The sequence below is a fragment of the Melanostigma gelatinosum genome, assembly GCF_949748355.1.
Source record: "Melanostigma gelatinosum genome assembly, chromosome: 1".
Taxonomy (NCBI): Eukaryota; Metazoa; Chordata; class Actinopteri; order Perciformes; family Zoarcidae; genus Melanostigma; species Melanostigma gelatinosum.
The window spans coordinates 17,134,214-17,147,383 of record NC_136634.1 but is presented as its reverse complement, the minus strand read 5'-3'; the positions used below and the strand labels follow the sequence as shown (position 1 = coordinate 17,147,383).

Genomic DNA, 13,170 nt, shown 5'->3' with positions numbered 1-13,170 from the left:
TTTGTTGTGACTTGTTGCATGTATGATTTTAAATATCTGCAAAGCAACAGACAACATAATTTTTTTTAATATACAGTGTTGTATCATTACTGCTAATGGGTCATAATGTGTGGAGTTTTGTGAAAACTGCCATGGAAAACATGCTGAACACTGGACTAGCAAATAGTGAATTCATAGAATAGAACAGAATAGAATAGAATGCTGGATGGAACTGGAACACAGCTGAGTTCTGGGATTAGAATGTTGAGGTGTCATCTTGTGGATGAAGCCCAGTGCTCCACAGAGGACAGCTTGACAGCTCTGAGGGAAGCCACAGGCAAAACCACTCCTCAAAATTTCTTGTAAAGTATTTTATTTTATTTTATATGACTGGTCAGACTCCCTGTTGAGGTGAAGGTCTGTCATCTGGCAAATTGGCAGATGAACTTGCAAGCTTTTCAACCTCACTTCAGGCTTCCGGTGTGTCCGATGTCGGCTGCTGGGGTCAGATACCCTCACCAAACTCCTGTCGTGTAAACCAGGAGCATATCTGACCTGTAACTTTGGATTCAGAATAGACTTTGACTGCTACCACTTTTCATAATTTGGCTCACGATGTTTGGTGCCACTATTATAATTGAAGGATTACCAAATCCCTCCTTGAATATCAAATTGTTAGCATTGATTATTTACTGAGAGTAAAGTACAGTAAAACTTAGAGAGCTTTGCTTAGAGGAGGGATATTTTGAAATATAGTATTTATAATCATACAGTTGTAAAATAATGAACTAACTGTGTAAAATGTTGGCATTTACTCTAACCTCCTACATTAGGACAGTGTTTTCATGCTGTCATTCACTCACTCTCTGTGCTTTCTCTCCTCACAAGTTTCTATGGATCATTGTTATATCTGGACACTGGTCTTGCCTCTAACGTAGTTGTGACACATGCAAGAGTAACTTCCCTGGTTGCCCTGATCGTGACAGTGAGCGTGTACTGTCGGGGAGAGGCAGTCACGTATCTCCTGAGTGAGAGTCCTGAACGGTGACATGTCGCTGTGTTGGGCTGCTGTTTCAGTAGTATCAAACAAGGGGATGGCCAGTCTTCAAATCATGTGCCAACATGCGTTTGGGTACTTCCGGTGTCCGATGTACAATGATGGGGTAATATACTCTCACCAAACTCCTGTCGTGTGAACCAGCAGCATATCTGACCTGTAGCATTGGATTCAGAATAGACTTTGTCCGTCAGCACTTTTCGTAATTTGGCTTAGTATGTTTGGTGCCACTATAATAATTTAAGGATTACCAAATCCCTCCTTGAATATCAAATTGTTAGCATTGATTATTTACTGAGGGTCAAGTACAGTAAAACGTATAGAGCTTTGCTCAGAGGAGTGATATTTTGAAATAATTAATTTACAACTGTATGACTATAAATACTATAACTACCGGTATGTAAAGTTTGAGGATTTACTCTGACTTCCTACATTAGGACAGTCTTTGTATGCTCTTATTCACTCCCTCATCTCTCTGACTCTCGCTCTCTGGCTCCTACTCTATCAGCTGACAGTGGGCGATTTCGCCACGGCCTCCCTCAGCCAATCATATATTTCCTGTCAAACTTTAAAGACCTGTTCTCTTCTGTGCAGTCAGCTGTCATTTCAGTACGAACCGATGTGACCCTCCTCCCCATTCATCATTACATCTGGTGTTCAAGGTTTCTTCCACTGAGGGCAGTCCCACTCCACATGCCATCATCTATCTTCAACCTGCCCCTACTGTCTTCAACAACTCTACCAGTGTCGACTCTCCAAAATTTTAACTTTACTTTGCACAATTTAATAAATGTATTTGTTCACTGTAAATTAAGTTTCTCCTGATTTAACAAGCTGTGTCTCCCTGTATAAGTGTGTCAATGATCTCCCGGTGGCTTCAGTTCTATTTGTTTTGTTTTTTGTGATGTATGTTATTTTATTTCAAACTAATTTGCAATCATAAGAAGCGTGGTCTTTGTTGGTGAAATGTTTCTCACATACAAACAATTACTTATCGTAAAAAATCTTCAAATATATAGTAGAGTAAAATGTTTTCGGTGCGTTTTCTAGAAACTACAGGTCTGATGAGGAAAGTGGGAACAGGTGTGTAGGTGGGAGGGTCTGTCATGTGACCAGGACTGGCAGGTCTGGGGAGTGAGCAGGGGCTGGAGAGAAGGACAGAGAGCCAGGACGGGCAAAACCACCAACCCACTAGAAAGTCTCTGACCTCCCTCGAACTTCTCAGACAGTTTAAGTCAGGGGTGCCGCCACGTCATTTTATGTGGCCCACGAATCCGCCAGAATTTATTTTCTTTTGATTTAAAAAAAATAAAATAAAAAGTTAGATTTGATAATAAAAATATCCCCATCGTCGAAATCATGAGATCGAAAGTCGAAGTTATGAGATAGAAAGGCATAATGATGAGCTACTTAAACACACAGTCACAGAAGCAGCTCTTTGGCTGCTTACTGTACACTTGCAAATATTATTGTGAGTATATTGATGACTACTTTAAACGTGGCTTTACAACACATGAAACACTTCACGTGGGATTGTGCAAACGCACCCTTGAAAGGATTTTAAGCTTTGAACAAAGTTATTATAATTACTTGTGTTTGCTATTTTCTTTAATAGTTTGATCTTTGATAGAGTAATCTGGGTTTCTTAACCCTAAATTAAAAGGATTTAAGTTATAATAACAGAAATGTGCTGAAATATAGTTTTACATTTATATAACTGCATGTACAATATTTTAACATTTGAATAAACAATCAAATGCAGAGACAGTTATTTACCAATCTGTTGGGAGTAGTTACATTTACACCGTCTTACATTTACAACCGGCCCTTTGAGGCCGACCGTGATGCTGATGTGGCCCGGAGTGAAGATGAGCTTGACACCCCTGCTCTAAGTGCATGTTTAATTTTTTCAAGACTTAAAAAAAACATCACATCCTTAAGCCAGGCATATATGGCTCTTTTCTTATTAAATGGCTCACTTCTCCCTTTGGTCGTATCTTGAATGCCCAAACTATTAGGCGTAGTTATCACTTATATTAACATAATCACAACCAAAAGAAAAATAATAATCACAAAACAGTTGATGTGCTTTACTGTAACGTCCAGTCGTAATAAATACTTCTCAGTCTCAACTATTATCCAAATAACTATGATAAAGCCACATTTTTTGCTGACAGTATAGCTTTCCCATCATGATCTGCTTCACTGAATATCTAACAACATACAGAGATATATATTCTAGATCATGTATCAACTGCTGACAAACCCCTTGAATGAATAAGAGCGGATGTTTACTTTTGCAGTGGTGGAATCTAACTAATTAATTAACTATATTTCAAAGCTTTAGTTATAGTTACTTTGCAAAGTTAGATTGTTGATAACAACATAAGGTAGGTTAGAATATATTATTACAGATAGTAAATATAGTAGCGGTGTATTAGATCTGGATTATTCTTCCACCCCTGGACTTCAGTAAGTTAAGTGACACAATGTCACACTTTTAATGGAATATCTAACGTGTGACTTATTATCTCCAACTAATGGCCTATAGTGCCAGTAAGCTGTTGTGCTGAAACATGTTGGTTTTAAACCACATCAATTACTTTGTGTGTTGTTTGACTCGACAGTTTTGTGTTTCTTAGGATTAGTGTCCATATACCAATTTGCACTGTGTACACTCAGCCTCACTTGCATGTGTGATTCCCCTGCATTCATTCTCAGTACGAGTTTGAAACACGTACTGCACAAAATACAACGTGCCTCTTATTCATTGACTGGTACCAGTTGCAGCCATGCTGCGCAACCGTGGTTGAATGGCCGATTGTCATTGAATTTGAACTTCCCCATGTCGTCGCGAGCTTGCAGACAGTGTATCTGCTCTGAGCATCCCGGCCCCTAACAAAATACCAGAGTTGTTGTTTCCGCTATCCTGATCTGATCTCTAATGAAAGAGACATTCGTCAATTATCTAAAAGAATTGTCTCAATTATTTCTGAAATTTTCAATTGCAATGTGAGAAAAAACTCCATCTTCCTATGTCTGAGCATTTTAAAGATTGTTTTCACCGATTAAGGCCACTTTTTAGATGAATGAATTCAACAGCTTTTAGGAAATATAGCATCGACTGTCCTGTGCAATGGTTGGGAGTACCCGACATTCTCTGGTAAAAGCTTTGGATGGGACATCTTGGCAGGAAATTTGGAATAATGACAATAAGGGTAGAAATTACAACAAAATTCAGACATCAGTCAGAGTGCGAAGTGATGGAAGTAAAAGTAGAAAAGAAGATGTTACTTTCAGATTAAGGTTTTTGATTTTTGATTTGATTTATTTGTATAAAACAATGTAAATACATGTATAAATATAAAAATACAAATAATACACATAAATACATTAAAAAATACAGGGTGACACAAAAAAGCGAAAAACACTTGTTTCCATTGTGGCCCACAGAAGGGAAAAAACACAGACAAACATGACGACTTTTTAAATTAAAAAGAAATTTAAAAAATGATACTAATAATAAATAAATTGGTTGTTATCTTGACGGGCCATTTCATGGTAAAAAAATTGCTTAACCCTGATTTTAAAAACCGGTTTAGAATCGCTGGCCTTGATGTGACTAGGGAGGCTGTTCCACAGCTTTGCACCCGTGAACTCAAAAGAAGTAGATCCGAAGGTCTTTACATGTGGAATGACGAAGGACAAGGTGCTGGACCTAGTATTGTGGTAGGAAGAATTTAGTTTAAATGAACCTGATAAATATTCAGGGGCCTGGTTATTGACAATATTGAACATATGGTTGAGTTTGAGTTGTTGAACTCTAAGATTCATGGGCAGCATATTGACCTGTCTGAATTGAGTAGGACCTATGTGTGTCCTAGGATGAGCATTAAGGAGGAAACGTATGATTTTGTTCTGCATAATCTGTAACCTCGCCTGATTTGTCTTGGTCAGGCCAGAGTACCAAGAAGAGCTGGCATAGTCCATATGACACTGGATTAAAGCTGATGTGAGTAGCCTTTTTGTTTGAAGATCTAAATGTTTGGCCTGCCTATATAGGAATTTCAATTTTGCACTAGATTTGCTGATAACTTTATCCGCTATGTGATCACCCGATAAGGTCTGATCTAGCTCCAGACCAATGTATTTAACACAGGATTTACTGCTGATAACAGTACCAGCACAGGCTACATCGATAGTGTCATTAACCAGGAGTCGTCTTTTGGATCCGAACAAGATCGATTCAGTCTTTCCTAAGTGGAGAGACAGTTTGTTGTCTATCAACCATTCTCTCACCGACTCAAGTTGAGAGGACAGGGTTTGCTGTATTTCTGCTACATTTTTGCCAGCTACCAACAAAGCAGAATCATCAGCATACAACAGCAGCTTGCAGTTAACTGCTGAGGGCATATCATTGACATATATGAGAAATAGAAGGGGACCCAGGATTGACCCCTGGGGAACCCCGCATGTAACTATAGCTGGAGTAGACAGGGTGCCCCCTACATCTACTACCTGCAGCCTTCCATCAAGGTAGGATTTGAACCAGGCTATGGTTGGTTCATTAAATCCTAAGGCTTCTAATTTGAGTAGGAGAATTTTGTGATCCACAGTATCAAAGGCTTTTTGTAGATCTAGAAGAGTCATACCTGTGTAGTTGCCTTTGTCTTGCTCATGTTTGACATAGTCCAATAAGTGGATCAAGCAAGTATCTGTGGAGTATTGTGATCTAAATCCAGATTGGAACTCATATAAGAGTTTACTATCACTTAAATAGTGATTGACTTGTTCGTATACTATTTTCTCTATAATCTTTGATACAATGCTCAAAACTGAGACAGGTCGATAGTTGCCCACTTCTGTCCTAGAGCTCTTTTTGTGGATGGGAGTTATTCTAGCAGCTTTTAATTCCGCAGGAATTTTGCCGCTAGAAATGGATAAATTTGCAATATACGTTACCGGACTAGTAATGAAATTGGCACCATCTTTAAGAAATCTAGAGGGTAGGTTGTCGAGACCGGTAGCCTTGTTCGAATTTAGAGAAGTTAAGTGGCCCAGCACTTCATCCTCCGTCACCCCACGTAAGCTAAAACCATTTGGCTGAACACCCTTTTCTGTATAGAATTGTTTTACATGTTCTGGACCATATTTACCCAGACTGGAAGGCAACACTTTGACTAGATTGGAGGCAATTGTAGAAAAATAATCATTAAAAGTGTTTGCCACTTCCAGTGTGTCGAACAAGACACTACCATTTTTATCTAGACCTATATTCTGGGGTTTAGGTTTAGTTGAGTCAGAGGACCCCATACTACCTAGAAGCTTCCACAGTTTTTTAGGTTGAGTTTTAAATTCATCCACCTTTTCCTTATAGTAGTCCGATTTAGCCTTGTTTTTTTTGTATTGGACTTGGTTTCTAAGGTAAATAAACTTCTCATGCCAGACAGGGTCTTTTGTTTTGACAAATTTACGTGAAGCTTTATTTTTTTCGTTGACCAGATGAATAATTTCCCCAGAGATCCAAGGATCAGAATTGTTTTTGATACGAACTGTTTTATTTGGGGCCACTTGGTCCAGGACTGACACAAATTTAGTTTTGAAGGTTTCCCATGCTTCGTCGACATACAGGACTCAATGACACGTTATACACATCATGAAAAAGACAGAGTGGGATAAATGTGAGATATGCAACTGTAAAGAAACTGTTGAACATGTGCTGATAGAGTGGAAGAAGTTCAGGGTGGAAAGAGAAAGACTGAAGAACAGAGTGGTAGATACAGGAAGAGAGTGGAGCATCAAAGGACTGTTAGAGACAGGGGACAAACAAGTTCAGTTTAAAAGGGCTTTATTTAATATATGAATGGAACGGATTCAAAATCCAGAATATAACTTCTATATGAAGTTTATTTCTCATTTTTTCATTTTATTTATAAATAACATTGTGTTTAAATGATAACTGTCATCAAGTCATGCTGTTACACACTCCGGTCCAGTAGGTGGCGCCTTAAACATTGGTTTGTAGTCCGCCATTTAACTGAAAGAAGAAGAAGAAGAAGGACGAAGAAGAAGAAGAAAGAGGAGAGGAAGAAGAAGAGGACTCATCTCCTGGCAGCCTATAAAGCTATTGAAGTTAGCTTAGCATGCTACCTGGAAACAGACGGACGGGGACGGAAGTGACCAACACAGCGCTAGTCAGAGCTTAATGAGAGTAAACGGTGTTTTTAACGGAGTTCGTCTGGAGGAAAGCTTTCTGTGTTTTAGTGAAAATGTCTAAACTAGAAATGCTGAGATCTTTACTCAACCAGCGACTAACTGCGGCTGATGAAGAGATATTTCGTCTGTTTGAAAGAACGATCGCAGAGTACGAGGAGGAACTCGCTCGTTCAAAAGAGGAGAATAAGCGACAACGGGAACTTCTGGACGCTGTTCTCAACCCGGAAGTCCGGATACAAAGAGCACGTGAGTTCACTTTATTTCTTCTCGGTTCTCAAACACTGTTCATGCTCCGGCCGATAACTTCTAATGTAGTTTGGAGTGAGACTCTGTTGCAATTCGTCGTTTTCGTCTTCTCCTGATTTAATACCTGCAAACGTGTCGCTTTTCTGCGAAATAAGCCGTTTTGAATCAAAATATATCATCCACGTGAGTCGTCTAGATCCGTACAGTTTTTATTTTTTCGGGGGGGGGGGTCTACTGGCCAGCCAGCCAGCGTTTCTCAGATTGGAGTGAGACGAGGAGAAAATGTGATGTCGTGATCTTCGCAATAAAACATATTTGATGCGACGTGTCGAGTCTTGGCCAATCAGCGTTAAGATGTCTACACAGTCTTCATTTCCCTCCGTTGAAGTTCCGTTACCGTTCAGACTTGCTGTGTTACGTTAACGTCCACTGCATGCGGAACTTTGTCAACGGATAACGCTCATCATTATCAAGATTTAGGAGGAAAAAGCGTAACGTGACGAAACATGAAGCCCCCTCCGTGTTCTGGTTCAGTCCACGCGGTCACTCATTAACATTAAATTTAATTCACTTTTTTTTTTAAACTCAAAGTAGAATGAGGCGATTGCGTGGTGATAATAACTTGAAACATGAGGCCCAGATACTGATGAGATGATGAGGTCAAAGAGCTTCAGGAAGAGGATGTTGTGTGTAGCGCAGCTTGACGCAGGGCTGAGATGTGAGTGGAGCTGGGCCTGGATAAAGGTGGAGGTCTAAACAGACGTGAAGAGAGAGCAGTACAGCTTCCTGCTGTCACAGTATTTTAAATACATTGATAAGGCAGGGTATGCTAACTGCAGCCTCTGCTCCAATGAGATGACGTACAGCAACAAGGGCTCACGTGCTCTCATCACACTGCCAGACTCTGTTCACTGTAATGACCACAGCAAGTGAACTTCCGGTCCCAACAGTCCCACGTGCAGTTGCTCCCAAAGGCCCTGAAGTAATGAGAGAGCGTTAAGGAGCCTGAACCTTCATGATTTCAATAATTGAACCGGATTGAATGCATATTAATTGTAAATAGAAGATAGGCCACAATTCTAACTGCTTTACAGTAACAGTGGAAGTTAATATTGAGCCATACAGTAACTGGGTTAAATGAAAATGAATCACTTTATTTTGCATAGGCGATGGTTCTCGCTACTGTAGAAATATGCTAACGGTATTTACATGCATTAAACGTGTAAGTATTGTGAGGAATTTAAGTTTTAAAGCGCTCCTAGCAATGGATATTATGTGTCACAATATGTTTACTTGTAGAAGGTTTAAACTAAAGGGAGAGTTACTGAATTTGTTGTGCACTGTGAGAGAAACCAGAGAATTTATGACGCCACCATAAAGTCAGAGAGAGGGATGTTGCTGGAGTTTCTGAGCACAGCCTTCAAGAAGGGGGGTGAATTGGTCAAGGAAGTGGCCGACTGAAGTCCGACGGGTTCAGCCAATCACTGAGCTGATCGATGGGCTGAGGAATGTGTAATATGAGACATTTCAGAGACTTTGGAGAGACAAAGAAACTGAATCCCCGGAGAAAATCAGACCTCATCTGGACCATGAGGCGGAAACACCAGTCTGTCATGTGGTTCGGATGGGGCCTCTATTTCATGAAATATTACTATTGATGGTGTAATTCAGTTTGTAACTGCATTTGCATTTGTTCGTATATTAAATTCCTTTTGATTTAAACTTCAACCAGCTGATTCGCCCTGCTTAATGATGGAAGAAAGAGAGCAGGGGGGGGGGTCTGCCTCTACTCCTCTGCATGCTTCTTCTCCTCTGGAACAAGGAGGGGGGCTGTTTCCTTTACCTTTTGTTTGAGAAATTTTGAACATAACAGTATTGTGTGTGTGTGCTCATTTAGTGTTGCGTGTGTCACAGAGCAAAGGTTTGAATCTCCGGGTGAGGCGCTCCCCGTACAAAGAGGGAGCTCTGACACGCAGGTGGTAGCTTAAAACTTATAACTAGTTGAATCGGGTTAGTCTGTGGGATGTTGCGTAGCAACCTGCAGGAACAGCACCTTCCCCATCCCTCAGACTCCAGGACTCCCACACACAATGTGGCCCAACCCTGGCTTGTGTGTGGGAGAAGATGATGCGTCCTTGTGCTGGACAAGTTCAAATAAAGTGTAAAGATACAGGGCTCACAAAACACTGAGAGGAGAGATGCGTATACGGAGCCCTGACTTTGTCTGTTGCTCGGGATACTTGATCAATTCTTGTGTTTTGTGAAACCATAGATCTTTCACCTCTTATGAGTTTGCATGTATGCTGATTTGTTCTCTCAGCTTCTAGATGACAGGAAATATTTCAACTTAAAGTACAATTGTGTTCTCTTTGATAACACCACATGGATTTGGCAGCTTAAAATGGTTCATATGTTCATGTGCACATAAGTTGATTACATTATTGTATTATCTGGTTCTATTGATACTATTTGCTCAATTCTAGAATGTCTTTGTAACACCTCTGTGTCTGTTTACTGTTTTCCTGCAGATGGTTAAAGAAGAGGTTCCCTCTGAGCAGCAGGAGTGGAGCTCCAGTCTGGACCAGGAGGACCCAGAGCCCCCACATATTAAAGAAGAACAGGAGGAACTCTGCATCAGTCAGGAAGGAGAGCAGCTTCAATTTCTGGAGGAGGCTGATGTCAAGTTCTCATTCACTCCTGTAAACTAAAATCAGGCCAAATTATTCTAAAATGTAACAATACAAAGGCTCTTTTTTTAGCCAAACCTTGGTATTCCATCCGCTGCTGTAAATGCATTTACAAAACTGATTTGTTGACATTTATTTATTAGTTTGAAGCTCTTTGAGATGCCAACTCTTGAGCTTGCACGATATATAAACTCAACGCGTACAGATGTTCTTAATCGCTCATCAGATATTTTAAGAACATATTTAGGTAGTTAGACTGTTGTCTTATTCGTGCTCTTGCCATTTTGCCTCAAAGTTTGAGTCAGTCTGACTGTTTAACAACAAAAGCTCCTCAACTCTCCAAGCTAGAGAAAATAATTATCTAAAAGAATTGTCGCAATTATTTTAGAAATTTTCAATTGCAATGTGAGAAAAAACTCCATCTTCCTATGTCTGAGCATTTTAAAGATTGTTTTCACCGATTAAGGCCACTTTTTAGATGAATGAATTCAACAGCTTTTAGGACTTTTTAAGGATCAGCAGACACGCTGATAGAAGTCTCATTGAGACCAAAGTCTTTCACAATTCAGCCATCACAGTTTGTTAGCCCGAGTGATTCTCATTAAAACCACATTTCCCACAATCCTGTTTCCTGTTGGACAATTTCAGGAGACTTTTGGTGACATTGATGAGATTAAGTGACCTGTGTGTGATTGTAAGGAAACCATTTTCCTTTAGTGGGAAACTGTGTGGAAAACCAGAAGAAGTAGGATTGGTCAAAGTGATCAGGCTTTTAAGAGAAACAAAATCAAATCTGTACTTACAGCTAGCTCCTCCTCTTCCTCTCTGTCACTGTGCCACACACACTCTTCATCTGTGGGTTCCACTGTTCCTGTGACAAAATCTCTTCTCTGTGACACACATTCATCACAGCAAAGTTAATCATTTTAGAGAGGCATTTGGGAATATTAGCATGAAATGCATATATACACACGCATTCATTCGATAAGGCTGAATTATTCATACATACATGCATACATACATACACATATACAGATACACACGTGCGCGCGCAGACAGGTGCAGCAGCATTACAGCTGACAGTCTTCAGTGCAACTAGGAATGGCTGAGTTCTTGTCACTAGCTCTGGAAATAGCCTTGACTGACAAAAGTACAGACGACTACTCGTTACAGCAGTTTCCAATTTAGCACCACGGATGCATCCTCACTGACATATCAGACCAGAGAGACACACTTAACCACCCACTAGTGCAGGGAATTCAAGTGATTATTAGATATTTGGTCTCTTAACAAATAACAGACATTGTAAGTTGTCTTTTTTCCACTAGCTTTTACTCTGTTTTCATGAACATAAAATGAGCAAAGGAAATGTGAGACATCTGGTGTTAGTCAAATGAAGTAAAGATAAAAAGTGAGTGTACCTTGTCAAACAGTGGCTGATAGAGGGCCGCGTACTGTCGCTCTCACTCGTGGACCGCCTCGTAGAATTTGGCCTCTATGTTGGCACACTGCACCTGTAGCCTTTTCAAGGCATGCACTCGCCTCTTCACTACTTTGGGAAGCATGCTACGAGAGAAGAGAAACATGAGAATCATTTTAGAAATTATTATATCATCAATGATTGAAATTGACAATCATTAATCCGGTAAAGTGGCGAGTCCTCCACCGAGGTGGTTGGGAACCACCAGATGATCTCAAGATGTTTCAGATCTATCCTGCTCTAAATGAAGCAGTGATGTCATGAATCAGTTCATTTACTATTTCACACATGCAGTCTGAGATTTATTGCCAGCTGTCTTTTTTTTGCATTTGTGTTTAAACTGTGTGATTATGTAATATTCATTGACGGTCCACGTACCGAGCTCTGATTGGTCAGTGTGTATTTGAAGAAAAGGAATTAAATCACACGTTGCTGAGGGAGCAGAGGGGCAGAAAACGATCAGAAGGCATTTCATTGGTGATATTTTGTCTTCAATAAATAAATGTTGGAAAACAATCACTTGAGTCGTCTCGTTCCATGACCCACAACTGTTCCATATGGACCAGATGGAAGGTAACTGAAGATGGAGTAATGATGCACTATTTTATTAGTTTAAGGGCTTTTGTTACCCACCAAGTTGCAGCGGAACCGGATGTTCCTCGTAGAACCTGTCTGAATGGACTTTTATCTGTTCACCTTTTTTTCTGGATGGTTCTCCTCTGACTCATCTCCCGAGTCAAAACCACACCCACTAATGCATTGCTGGTGAAATCCAGGGAACTGCCATTACATGTGAGGAGAACTGAGTTAACACTATCACACTGGATTAGTATTCAGGGTGGACTTAACGGAAGCATCGACTGTCCTGTGCAATGGTTGGGAGTACTCGACATTCTCTAGTAAAAGCTTTGGATGGGACATCTTGGCAGGAAATTTGGAATAATGACAATAAGGGTAGAAATTACAACAAAATTCAGACATTAGTCAGAGTGAGAAGTGATGGAAGTAAAAGTAGAAAAGAAGATGTTACTTTCAGATTAAGGTTCGGACATACAGGACTCAATGACACGTTATACACATCATGAAAAAGACAGAGTGGGATAAATGTGAGATATGCAACTATAAAGAAACTGTTAAACATGTGCTGATAGAGTGGAAGAAGTTCAGGGTGGAAAGAGAGACTGAAGAACAGAGTGGTAGATACAGGAAGGGAGTGGAGCATCAAAGGACTGTTAGAGACAGGGGACAAACAAGTTCAGTTTAAAAGGGCTTTATTTAATATATGAATGGAACGGGTTTAATATCCAGAATATAACTTCAATATGAAGTTTATTTCTAATTTTTTCATTTTATTTATAAATAACATTGTGTTTAAATGATAACTGTCAAGTCATGATGTTACACACTCCGGTCCAGTAGGTGGCGCCTTAAACATTGGTTTGTAGTCCGCCATTTAACTGAAAGAAGAAGAAGAAGAAGAAGAAGAAGGAGACGGAAGAAGAAGA

The 13,170-nt window shown here is 40.0% G+C and overlaps 1 long non-coding RNA gene across 1 annotated transcript; it reads left to right on the top strand.

Annotated features, from left to right (window-relative positions):
* Positions 1 to 7,104: 7,104 nt before the first annotated feature.
* LOC306781783 lies at positions 7,105 to 12,181 on the top strand. The gene is made up of 2 exons (XR_013772232.1): positions 7,105 to 7,498; positions 10,027 to 12,181. It is a non-coding gene; the product is annotated as an uncharacterized lncRNA (long non-coding RNA).
* The last annotated feature ends 989 nt before the right edge of the window (positions 12,182 to 13,170 follow it).